This window comes from Helianthus annuus, chromosome 10, assembly GCF_002127325.2.
Source record: "Helianthus annuus cultivar XRQ/B chromosome 10, HanXRQr2.0-SUNRISE, whole genome shotgun sequence".
NCBI classification, from domain to species: Eukaryota; Viridiplantae; Streptophyta; class Magnoliopsida; order Asterales; family Asteraceae; genus Helianthus; species Helianthus annuus.
This window is the reverse complement of record NC_035442.2, coordinates 3891389-3904658: the sequence shown is the minus strand read 5'-3', so window position 1 is coordinate 3904658 and position 13270 is coordinate 3891389. Positions and strand designations below refer to the sequence as shown.

At 37.4% G+C, this 13270-nt stretch overlaps 1 pseudogene; it reads right to left on the bottom strand.

The window, feature by feature from the left end:
* Positions 1–8043: 8043 nt before the first annotated feature.
* On the bottom strand, positions 8044–11848 carry LOC110883816 (annotated as a pseudogene).
* Positions 11849–13270: the final 1422 nt, after the last annotated feature.

Below are 13270 nucleotides of genomic sequence, written 5' to 3'. Positions count from 1 at the left end.
TCATTTGTTTATGATTAACTATATTCCAAGCAGTTGTTCTCATTACGCGTTTAGATCTCTTGCATGTGCAGATTCTAAAGGTTAGGAGAACATAGTCGATGACAAAGCTTTGGAATGAAGACACTACATGAAGGCACTCAAATGATGAAGATGATCGAGTTGCCGCTGGCCATCGTCAACTCCACAAGGATCTCACTTCATAAAGTTAAAGTATTTCACGAGCATAACTCAAGGGGGAGCTTATGTTAAGGGGGAGTTTGTCAACACACTTCCTACATGATACGGGTAGTTTGTTGATATACTCTCTTCTTTCAAGACGTGAAGACTTTGAAGATCCTCCGATATTGAAGACTTGAAAGGACATCAGAGTTTTGGAACTCGAAGACCAAAGACCGTCGAAGTTCGAGACGCGTCTACAATTTTGGAAGATAAAGACAAAGCTACAGCCAAGGGGGAGTTTGTTAGTGCACTTGTGTCTGTACTTTGTCTGTATTCGGTCTCGATGTAAACGATGTCCTGATTAGTGTGTAAGTTGACCAAGTCAACCATCCTCCGGTTTGACTTGGACAACAGTTGGTAAAATGATGAAAGATGTTCTGATCGAAGGATAGCTCCTCGAAGGATACTGTTGATCCTTCGAGGTGTTCGAAAGATATGTTTCGAATGGTAGACCTCGAAAGGTGATCTTTCGAGGTCATTGATGATCCTTTGAATGACTTGTGTTCGATAGATGATCCTTCGGACCATCTATCGGATCCTTCGGTCAAGACATCATGGGCTGGGTATATAAATACCCATGCATGTGTTGAGTTTTAGTAGACTTGTTAGAGAGAACACACACATCCGAGAGATAAGCTTGAGAGCATTCTGCCCGGAAACTCACACACACACTTTGAGAGTTTACAAGTTAGATTTGTAAACATTGTGCTTGTAACCGGAACCTTCATTTGCATTAATACAACTAGTATTAATCGGTGAATCTTGCGTGTTTGTGTTTATACTTGTCTCATCCCGGTTTGCCTTCTAGCTTGGATTCCGCACTCGCTAGTGGGTTAGTATAACAAGGTTTAGGTTTGTTCTCGATCCTCCGAGAGGGACCTACAGAGTACTCTACCAATCCCATCCCTACTCCTTACAAGCCCAGGGCCCAGGCCCATTCACCACCCCACCAGCCCACACAACTCCCACGGTACCCATTCACACTCGTCCACCCCTTCATCGAACCCACCTTCCTCACCAATCCCAACTTCACCCCCTACTTCGCCTCCTGTCGACCAGCCAATACCTACCCCACCTGTCCACACCCGTACCATGCGTACGCGTGCTATGGACGGAATTCACAAGCCGAAACAACTTTTTAATCTCCATGCCGATACCATCGTTCCAATTCCAAAATCCCCCCACCTTCGCTTTATCCATACTAGAATGGCGTACCGCCATGGCTAACGAGTTTCATGCGCTTATTAATAATAAAACGTGGGAGTTGGTTCCACGAGACCCACATATGAACATCATTAGAAGTATGTGGCTTTTTAAACACAAGTACAGGTCAGACGGGTCGCTTGAACGATACAAGGCGCGATTGGTTTGTGATGGTCGGTCTCAACAAGTTGGCATTGATTGTGGAGATACTTTCAGTCCTGCCTTCAACCAGCTACAATCAGGACAGTCTTATCTCTTGCATTGTCCAAATCATGGCCTGTTCATCAACTTGATGTTACTCACGCTTTTTTGCACGGTCATTTACATGAGACAGTGTACATACACCAACCTCTGGGTTTCCGCAACAAAGAGTTTCCAGACCATGTTTGCTTACTTAAGAAGTCTCTGTACGGGCTCAAACAGGCCCCTAGGGCCTGGTACCAGCGATTTACTGATTATGTCTTAACCCTTGGCTTTGTTCAGAGTCGCTGTGATGCATCCCTTTTCATTCTCAACAGTGCGGGTCACACTGCTTACCTTCTACTCTACGTTGATGATATTCTCCTTGTTACTTCGACTACAGGTCTGCGGGAACATCTTCTCTCTCTCCTATTCAAAGAGTTTGCTATGAAAGACCTCGGCACACTTAGTCTATGTCTTGGCATTCATGTCAGACGCACGAGTGACTCTATGTTTCTATCTCAGCAGAGCTATGCATCTGACATCATTGAGAGGGCAGGTATGACTTCTTGCAAACCCGTGGCCACACCAGTCGACACTAACTCCAAACTTAGTGCCTCTTCTGGAACCGACATCGAGAACCCTACCCTATGCAGAAGCCTTGCGGGTGCGCTACAATACTTAACTTTCACTCGCCCCGACATCAGCTATGCGGTTCAACAAGTTTGTATTCACATGCATGCCCCTAAGACTGACCATTGGAATGCCCTGAATGTATAATTCGATACATACAAGGGACTCTCGATCTTGGCCTCACTTTGGGTTCTCAGAAGGACCCTCAGCTTCTTGCTTACACCGATGCCGACTGGGCTGGTTGTCCTGACACCAGACGCTCCACCAGTGGTTATTGTGTTTATTATGGAGACTGTCTCATCTCCTGGTCCTCCAAGCGCCAACCGACTATCTCTCGCTCCAGTGCCGAGGCTGAATACCGCGCAATCGCAAATGTTGTTGCTGAAGTGTGCTGGCTTCGAAACCTTCTCTTGGAGCTCCATCAGCCTATTACAAAGGCGACTCTAGTTCATTGTGATAACATTAGTGCCATATACCTCTCAGGCAATCCGATTCAACATCAGCGGACCAAACACATCTAGCTCGATATTCATTTTGTTCGCGAACAAGTACAACATGGGCAGGTCCGCATTCTTCATGTCCCAACCCGCTATCAGATAGCTGACATCTTCACCAAAGGCCTTCGTCGGGTTCTGTTTGAAGATTTTCACACCAGTCTCAGCATTCGCCTCCTCCCGCTTTGATGCGGGGGAGTAATAGACGCTCCATCACATTTACTGTAATTATTGTAATTGATTGTAATTGGCCGTGTCCATATTTATGAGATCCTAATTGATCCCAAGAGGCAAGCAATTACGTGATCTTTTAAAAACATGATTATCACCATACATTGTATATATATATATATATTTTCTTTCGTTACATGCCCCCACATACCATACAACACAAGAGCAAGAAGGCAGGCAAATGACATGTCTGGTTCGAACTGCAATATGCAGGATGATATCCTTTAAGGACTAGTGCGGTGGTAACCTTTTTATAAGGTTACTGAGTATGGGGACCGTCCCCGGAGCGTCGAGGACCGGCGCCGCCCAGCACACCATGCCGCCCCCTCCGACCCCGTCTTCAAGGTCGGCATCTTGACTTTTGAGACGGTGCACAAAATGACAAAAATTTTGGAGGATAGATGCTTGATGACCGTTATAGAATAATAAAAAAATGTTTCCAATTTTAATAAAGAAGCAAGAAGAAGTTCAGATCTCTGATAGGTGAAACGCTTCTTGTTTATAGATTCGATATATGTCACAGATCTCTGATAGGTGAAACAAGAAGTGTTGTAGTTTCTTCAATGACACAAAGATAATTGATTTGCTGGAAATTCAAATTGTGTGAAAGAGATGAAGTAGAAGTAAAGTTAGGGTTTGGATGTTTTTGCAGAGAAAGAGATGGAGTAGAAGTAAAGTGGCAGCGGCTGATATGTGATATGTTGTTTTATGGTTTGTTATGTCAACCCTTTTATCCATTCTAGTTAATTAAAGTGGTTGACATCCGTTCACTTAAAAAATAACAATAATGAATTTATTTTTTTAAACTTAGTATTTTTATTTGTTTAGTTTTTTTTTTTAAACTTATGTAATGTTTGAATTTTTAATATCAGTGAAAGTATTTTTCTATTTTATTTGTTAAATGTTAAAAAAAGTGGAAGATTAAAAAAATAAAAAACATAAAAGTGGTGGGGTAGGATCATCTAGGACCATCCTCCCATGCCCTCTAGTTTTGTGGGATGAACCATCCTTGGGAGGACTATGATGTGGCGCCTACGTGGTGGATTATGGGCACCATACCCTCTAGCGTAAGAATGCCATCTGTTTAGTACAAGCTGCGATTTATATGATCCTGTTGGTTAACATGCCTGACATTATTCGGGCTCTGTGCTCTACCAAGTAGTTGACCCACTAAATATAAATCTATATACTCTATTAAGGGAGCTTAGATGATGACATAGACATTGGCGGATGCATAAATTTTTTTCAGTGGGTTCAGTGATTTTAGATGCTCCAATTTCATAGGACCGAATATAAAACATGTAGTGTCGGTTCAGGTCAGATCGCTTGGGCCATAAAAACTTTCTTGTCCAAGATTTTAACTTATATTATGAATGACAAAAACAATTTTATTACAATAAGAATCTTAATCTTTGAACAAAATGGTTAAATGAGGTGCTTTGAAGATGAACTTTGGTGACCAATATAAAAGTAAATGAAAAAAATTGACACATCAGTCTTTGTAAATAATAAAGAAAACTTGTACCCAGTGCCAGTAAATAATGAAGAATGAAGAAATAATGAAGAAAACTTGTACCCAGTGGTAAAATTTAGCTTTGTAAATAATGAAGAAAACTTGTACCCAGTGCCAGTGGTAAAATTTAGACTATATGTAGCTTTATTTATAAGTTGTAACTGATATAATGCAGATTAGAATGAGGAATTGCTGAATTGGCTACAAGTGAGATGGATTCAAGCCTATGCCCATAGCAGATAATGGTGTAAGGCAAAAACAAGTTGAACGACACCAAATAAGTTTTAAATTTCGGTGAAATATAATATTAGTTAATTAACTTGGTAATCAACCTTCAAATAAGCCATGGATATCAAATTACACTCCAAAATACATTTGTATTATATTATAATCTATTTAAAAATAAAATATATTATAAGTAAAATAATCTGAGGTAACAAGGGAGTCAATTCGGCTCGTTACGAGCGAGCCGAGCGGAGCTAGGCTCACTTCTAACCAAGTGAGCCGGCTTGGCTCAGTTTCAAACCGAGGCATACCGAGCGTGCTTTTTTCAAACTAAATCCGAGCGAGTTTCGAGCTTTTTACAAAAGTCATGTAACAAATGTAAGTAAATTTCGACACGTTAATGTCATGACATTTCTTATGGGGGATGTTATTTTTAAACAAAATAACTTGATGGAAAGGTGAACACTATTAACTAATATAAAACCTAGAAATAAAAAAATAAAAGAAAAATTATAGCATCACTCGACTACACGTTAACTAGTAGCCCTATCCGGCTTCGAAGACGCATGCCCCATGGCGCCACCATCCCCCTCGGTTTGGGAAGCCGCTACTTTGTTTTGGCTTGGGGTTGCCAAAGGAAAAGATCAACATGAGCGTTCAACAACGGTAACCATTGTTTTTTTTTAAATAAATTATAAATTAATTTATATTTAAACCCATTAAATATCCATTCAAATCATTATCTTTCCAACCCAATTAACACCCACAAAAACATTAATCTTGTTTTCATCCATGGATAACCAAAAAAGGAATGCTGGTTCAAGCAAAAAAAACCACATAATCTCGAGGGAGTGGTTCGAATATACTAAGTGGCAGTTCGAATAGATGAGGGGTTGTTTGAATTTTCCGACTGAATTTCGTGGTGACCTTTAATTATAGACTATCAATACCCTGTGGTCTAAAACGACATCCGCGACCATATTTTACACAACCACAAGCAAATTTTTATGGCCCTCAAAACCCACCAACCTTTTTTTTGAAACCTAGTGCTCCCACACTGGTTGCACCCGGTTGGTTCGATTTCTCTCAAGATGCTTTGGCCATATTTGACGTGTTTGGCGCGTATGGGAACCCACCAAAAAACTCAATGCTCCTCGCATGGGGAACGAAAACTCCCTTTGTTTGAAGATGTTGAGGATGATGATCATGTGACAGAAACACAATTTTAAACTAACTTCGAAGGAATGAATATCCAAGATGAGGAGCATCAACAACAAGATGTTGAAGTTGACATTAATGAAAAGAAAAAAAGGAAAATTTGTTATCCGAGCCTATCGGGTAGATTGGAGTCTAGAGCAAGAAATAGCCCTGGCCAAAGCATATGTTCATTGCCAATGAAGCCTAGCTCAATTGGTGAAAATTGGGGGAGCTAGAGTGAAGGTCAAGTGGAGGTTGGGGGTTTGACTCCGGTTGAGCGCGTATTTACCACTTGTGGAGAGATTTACCTCTATGGGCTCCAAAGGACTTGTTGGGCCTCGGCCCAGACCCTAGTAGGCCTGGTAAATCGTACCGTTCAAAAAAAAAAAAAAAACTAACCCCAAACAGATGATCAGACATCTGTTTCAGGAAAAAGTGCAAAATTAATAAAAAAGAAAAAGTAACAGTTCCGTTTTATGAATATTGTGAAATGGCAAATCATGTGACTAAAGATTATTTTCTTTTAAAAGCATATGATATAAACAGAGGAAACAGTATTTGTGAAGCAAATCCAGAGTGCACCATCTGTGGTAAGAAAAATCATGTACCTCGGGAATGTTACTATCTTAAACCTTATGTCATAAGAAGAAATAAGGTCAGAGATAGAACATCTGTAAGTCAGGGGGTTGGTCTAAGTAAGAGGAAACCACAACCAACTCATAAGATAGAACATCGTGACATGGATTTTTCATTTTACTATCGCGAGTATCTTTCATGATATGGGATGTGTTTTGGGCATCACGAGTATACCTTATGACACGGTTTGCAAACTCTCCTTATGCTACAAGCGATCTTCGTTACATAATCTTTTTATATTCTACAAGCGATCTAAACTTTTTATATTCTTTAGTTTTTATTTATTTTATTACTCTAACAGTTAAATTAGTAAACCAAGTTTCTCCCTTGTTAATGCAATTTCCCCATTCCTTTCTCATTATTTACATTGACAAATACGATCGACCTCCATTCCAAAATTAGGGCTTCAAGTTCCAGCGCTCTACTCTCTCTGCCATCCACCTGTAGCCTTCGTTGCGTTCACCGAATTTATTTGTGTACGTGAACCGTTCGTGAACAAGCTCATTTCCATAATGAACGAACACGAACATAACATCTCATTTTGTAAGTGCTCATTAACCGTTCATGTACACATTTATTTTCTTAACGAAGGCCTTGTTCATGTTCGTTCAGTTTGTTTACAACCCTATTTATGAACATTAACCCATGTGAAAAAATTATGCTTTTAATTAAAATAAGCTCTTAAAAATATATATTTATGAAATCCGTGTCATACATTTTAATACATTTTTTAAACTTTACTCATATCGACATATTATCTGCTTTACTTGACAGCAGGATTATACAAATGGGTTTGTTATGCCTTTAGGCATCCTTGCTCCTTTGGATCTGAACGAAAAAGGTATAGGAGTATTACATTAGCATCTTCATTTCCAACACCTCAAAATGTAGGATGATTTGAACACACTTATGAAAATGCCAATTATTGATTACACATTTAATGACGACTAAAAATTAAAATATCTTGATATATAACTCATAGCTATAGGGATAGGAAGATTCATGCACATGTCTAAAATAGTTATGAAAATACAAAACAACAAAAAAACACAGTGACCCACACTAGATTTAATCAATCAGGAAATGGGGACCTGCACTTAATTTTCTTCTATTATTGTATCCATGATTACTAAATACACCCATGTGACAAATAGGGTTCACTACAAAAAAAAATGCCATCTAGTGGCATGCAAAAAGTGCCACGGGAAAACAAGAAAGTGCCACTAAAAAACCTTGTAAGAATGGGTGGCACACAAAAAAAGTGCCACAAGAAGCGCTAACGCTAAAGCCTTTTAATGGCACTTTTTCAATGTGCCGCACAAAGTTTTTAGGCTTTTAGTGGCACTTTTTTATGTGCCAGTACAAACTTTTGAGCTTTTAGTGGCACATATTTTTTGCCACAAAAATCATATCAAATTAAATAACATTGACGTTTATCATATTAATTTTAATTAATTACAATTATCATATATTTACATTAAAAAATAAAAACAAAACTGTAAAATGTAGAAATCATAAAATAATCACTTCAATTAAAAGTTCAATCAATCTTCCAAAGATTCCAAATGTCTAAATAAGTGTCGATCTAAGTCTAGTGATCAAACATATAACCCAAATAAACTAACAAGTGTATGAATAAAAACTCAAAACTTAATTGTGTTCATGAATCTCTTTCACAATCTTCATGCGAGTTAAATAAACATCTTCTAACAATTTTCTTGGCAACAGGTTCAAATGCAGCGCCATTCTGCATGGAATGCTTAATGATGCCAACGATTGAACCAAGATTTCGCTCAATATATGGGTGTCTCGATTTCAATAAGTGTTGCAATTTTCCAGTTGTCACCGGCATTTGCTTTGCTTTAGAAATAGAAGAGATAAAAATAATAAGTTAATATCAAAATTAAAAAAAAAAGAGGAATGAAATTATGAAAGAGCTACTGCATTACCAATTTCAATAAGAACTTTGTATGGCAATAAATAACCGGTACTTTCATCTTCTGAACGAGCAATAACGTCTCTCCACTGACAAAGTCCCTGTATTCCACAAGAAAAAACCCTCGAATATATTATTTATTATATCATTAACAGAGAAATAAAAATCAGTGACTTACTGCAACAATCGCAAGTTGCTGGCCGTTGAGATCAACATCATAGAACCTGAATCAGCAAAATAAGTGATGTCGTAAAACAATTTCAAAATTGGAAATCTCAGAACGTATCACAATCACAAACATAAATAGAATTTACCCATATATGTTTAGATATGAGTTCTCAGCCAGAATCTCTTTCTGCTAGAGATGCATACATAGATCATAACTGCGTTGGTGTACCTGAAACCAATGGTTTTAACTGAAATTATAAGACAAAAATATTTTTCAAATATTATACAGAAAAAAAGAACCATTAATTTACTACCTCAACAAGAGATGCTGGGCAGTTTGGATCTGTTGATGATGAAAGCGGATTTCTTTTCATAAGATCATATATGTACAGAAGATAATGTGTGTCTTCTCTAGCATATCTATCGAAGATAAAAGTAAAAGGCACGCATAAACATGAAGAAACATGTAATAAAAAGGAAAAAAATAGAGTAAATTTGTAACAAGCAACAACTACCTCAGCATTTCACCAGTCAACGGTCACAACCGCCACTCCGCATTTTGGTATCTGTTAATAAAAAACATGTAAATTACATGTTATGTGTTGTGCCATGTGTGCAAAAGATACGTACTCTTTATTTGCAGCAACGTCACAAAAGTGTTTCAATAGATACTCTAGGGAGTCTCTCCAACTTTAACACCTGTGAGGCCTATACGATTTCAAATTCACGATCGAATTAAACTCAATAAAATAAAAAAAGATAATTCTTTTCAAAATCATACACTAAATATAAAATGAATAAAGCATACTCAAAATGAATAAAAGATAACCTGTCCAGTATCAAACATATTGCAGACATATATACCAAAGTCACGTTACAACCATATAATATCTCGATCAGCTCCATGCATAACCTGATATGTTGTAGTGTCAAAACGTTTTAAAATGATTAATAATTAGCTTCGAAACTTTTCCTTCAGACAAAAGAGATTACCTTTCTTTTGGTAGGATCATTAAAAACCTCTCAGATACGGGCCAATTTGAACCCGTAGTTTCAAAGTGTCTACGATAAAATCTTCCGTTCTGATAGATATTTGCATCAAGCAAGTCAAACCTTGAAAAGATCGATAATGATTGTATTCTAAATCAACCTAAACAACACCAGAATCATAATAGTGAGTACTGACCAGCATTATTACTAGGTGCATTTCAAATAAAATAATGTAATATAAAAGATTACCGCAGATTCATTGGCATCACACAATTTAGCAGCTAATTCCTTCAAAACTTTAACATCTTGTACGAGCTTAAAAGAAGTACTTTCAACCGGAGGTGGGTTCGCAGGCTCTACATCACTTACCGTCATATCAATGAAATCCGTGGCTGAAAGTTTCTCCTGTAAATACATAAGTAAATCTTATTATTTTGAGGGACCCATCTATATCTATCCCTTTATTGACTAACAGAACCGACAATAGCATCTTCGTATCTCATGTGATATCAATAAGATCAACAAAAAAAAATATGGGACGTCCAACCTGAGAAAAAAAAAAAAAAAAATCTTAAAACAACCGTTAGTATAGGGTCAAGAATCTCTGACAGTAAGACCGGCAACAACCCTTAGTATAGGGTCAAGGCAGTTAAAAACCGCACCAAGTATAAGCATCTTCCCGAGCTTTGGCTCCACAGGAAGCATTGACAAATAACGGCGTGTTAATTGGTCAAATACAAAACACAAGAAAAAAATTTACCAAAATGCATGCTGCATTCATATTAAGAACAAAGCATAGAAATATTTGCATACCCAGTACAATTAGATTTTCACTCTCGTCTAAAGCACCGATAACCTTGAGATACTCGATAGCGTTTTGGACCTGTGAACGAGCAATTGAGGAAAGTAAATATGATGTATTATTTGAGATATAGATAATTTATCGAAATTTGAGTTGACCATTACCGCTAATAACTTGGGTGACTATAGAGCCTTAGATAAGAATTCGGATATACTTCCAAGCTTTAAACTTTTGATTTGAAGACATAGCGACTGCAAGGGTGTCCTTAGTATTTCGGGCAACTGATACTCTGCGAAAGCGTTATAGACGCATCGAGGATATGGATGGTAACACTATCCGGGTTGAACACGACCCGCCCGTCCTCGCCTCTGCATATTAAATTTTTTATGGTTCTTCAGAAAGTAAAATGTAAACGTCATTCGTGGAACCAATAACAATATAAGTTCCAGTACTATTTTTCATTATACTCACCCAAAATTTCCCAACTTGCACTCACTACCAACATTCATGACAAAGAGCCCAAAAATTAACTTTTCAGTTACATCTTTCAAATCTGCAATCACAAAAAAATAGACTCAACACCATCAATGAGGCAATGAAATTTCATATTTTCATATGGCATAAACGTTGGAACTAAAGCCAACTATGCTGATATATTATTTAAAAAACGGATCAACACCATCCAACGTCCTTCAAACTCGCCCTTTTTCATTCCGCTCCTCTGCCATAACAGCCTTATTCCTGTTTAGAAACTAACAAGGGATAATAAACACTTACAATCACTTGCGAGGAGAATTAAGACACGAGTGTCACTTTAATTTTAAGGCTTTTGTAGATTGGGTCAACTAGTGAAACCACATGTTTTCCATTGGATTCATAATTCCCACTTATGACCAATCAGGTTCACTTTTAGTTTATTGGCAATCTTTATTAAAAACTATATATGTATGTTACGTCATTAATTATCACACCATTATATGAAGAACTGAGAGATGATATTACAAGGGAAATGGGCCAGGAGTGTAAGGGACCAAAATTAGAAGTTTTACCAGGTACCAACGGGTCCATCAATACCAATGGTAACAAGTGGCGGTGCTCGACGGCTAAATAATCACGGCGAGTAAATGAGATTGTTCCAATACATCATGGCTATAGTATAACTTCCAACGTTTCCCCACAAATGATGACCTAATTCATACAAAACAACCCAAATTAAGAACGTGAATAAATCTACAAATCAGGTAATTTGCTTACCGGTGTCATGATGGTAGTGGTCGTCGTCATGGTGGAGATCTAATCTCAAAGTCGAATCGGCAGGGAAGTTTGAGAACGAGAGTTAGTACGATTTGCTTAAAGATTATTTGGGATGTTCAGTTAGGTTTTGAGAATGATGGGGAACTTGGGTTTTGGGGAAAAAGTGGGCGGGGAAGTTTCTTTAATTTAGATGATTTTAAATTTAAAATTTTTGGGAAAATAATTTTAGGGTGGTCAAATTAGGAGGGAACTTCAATAATTTTCAATGAAAGTATCAATTAGAATTAGGAGTAAAATGCATGGATAGTACCTGTGGTTTGGTGAAATTTCACATTTAGTTCTTAACTTTACAAAATTACACTCTTAGTTCATGTGGATAAGTTGTTACTCGGATAGTCTCCAAAGCGGATGGAGGTTAGTTTTTTTTATTAAGTGGGTGTGAAATGACAAGGACTATCCGAGTAATTTGTCAAACCATAGGGGCTATCCAAGTAACAACTTGTCAAACCACAGAGATTATCCGAGTAACAACTTGTCAAACCACAGGGACTAAGAGTGTAATTCTGAAAAGTTAGGGACTAAAGTCAAAATTTCACCAAACCACAAGGACTATCCATGATTTTTACTCTAGAATTAGGGAAAAGTTATTAATTTACAATTAATTTCTTTTAACTTATAACATAATTTAATATTTTAATCTACTTTTTTTTGAACAACCGGATTTTATTAAACACCCAAAATCATATACATAGTGTATGACATCTAGCAAGTTACTAGAGCACCTTCACCCACATTTTGCCCATCTTACGACAGTAATTGTTTAAACCCAAAAACTCACTCACACGCCACACCCGACAATAGACAAGATAAAAACATTTAGGGTATAGAATTATGGTGGAAAAAGAAATTTAGGAGTTAAAATAATTACGGGTACAGGAGGGAAACCAAAAATTTTCAAAGGGTTTCAACTTTTAAGGTGGGAAATTTTTAATGGCATATATAAAATATATAGAGTGCCGTTAAAAACTTAAAACAGTGGCTTAATAGCTAAATGCCACTAAAAGTGTGTGCTAACAAAGTATAACATATCTAAAGTGCCACTAAAAGCTAAAATTAGTGACACAAAAGTTAAGTGCCACTAAAAGTGTGTGCCACTAAATGGCATTTTTTTTGTAGTGGTTGTTCATGAGGTGAGCCAAGCCGGTACAGGGGAAGCTTAGGCTCGACTCAATTATAAACTGAGCTGGCTTGGCTCGGCTTAGATTTGAAACCGAGCTAATAATCTAAGCTCGGGCTCGGCTTTGCTTGATTTAGCTCGATTTTAAAAAGAAAATTTAATACCTATCAATCAAAAGATAGTAATCTAAAATATTATTAAATAGTTCAAAAAAACATATTCAAAATAAGTTTGAAAATCCGGATCCGGTGGGTTTAGACGGAAGTTTGGATAAGATAAAACTAATTCAGTAAAAATTTATTAAGAAGAAGCAGCAGCGGAAGGTTTTCATTATTAATACCGAAAGAGCATTCATCATTTTACAAGCCGGAGAGAGCATCATGCAATCTCTCCAGAATCTCCCCTAGATCCC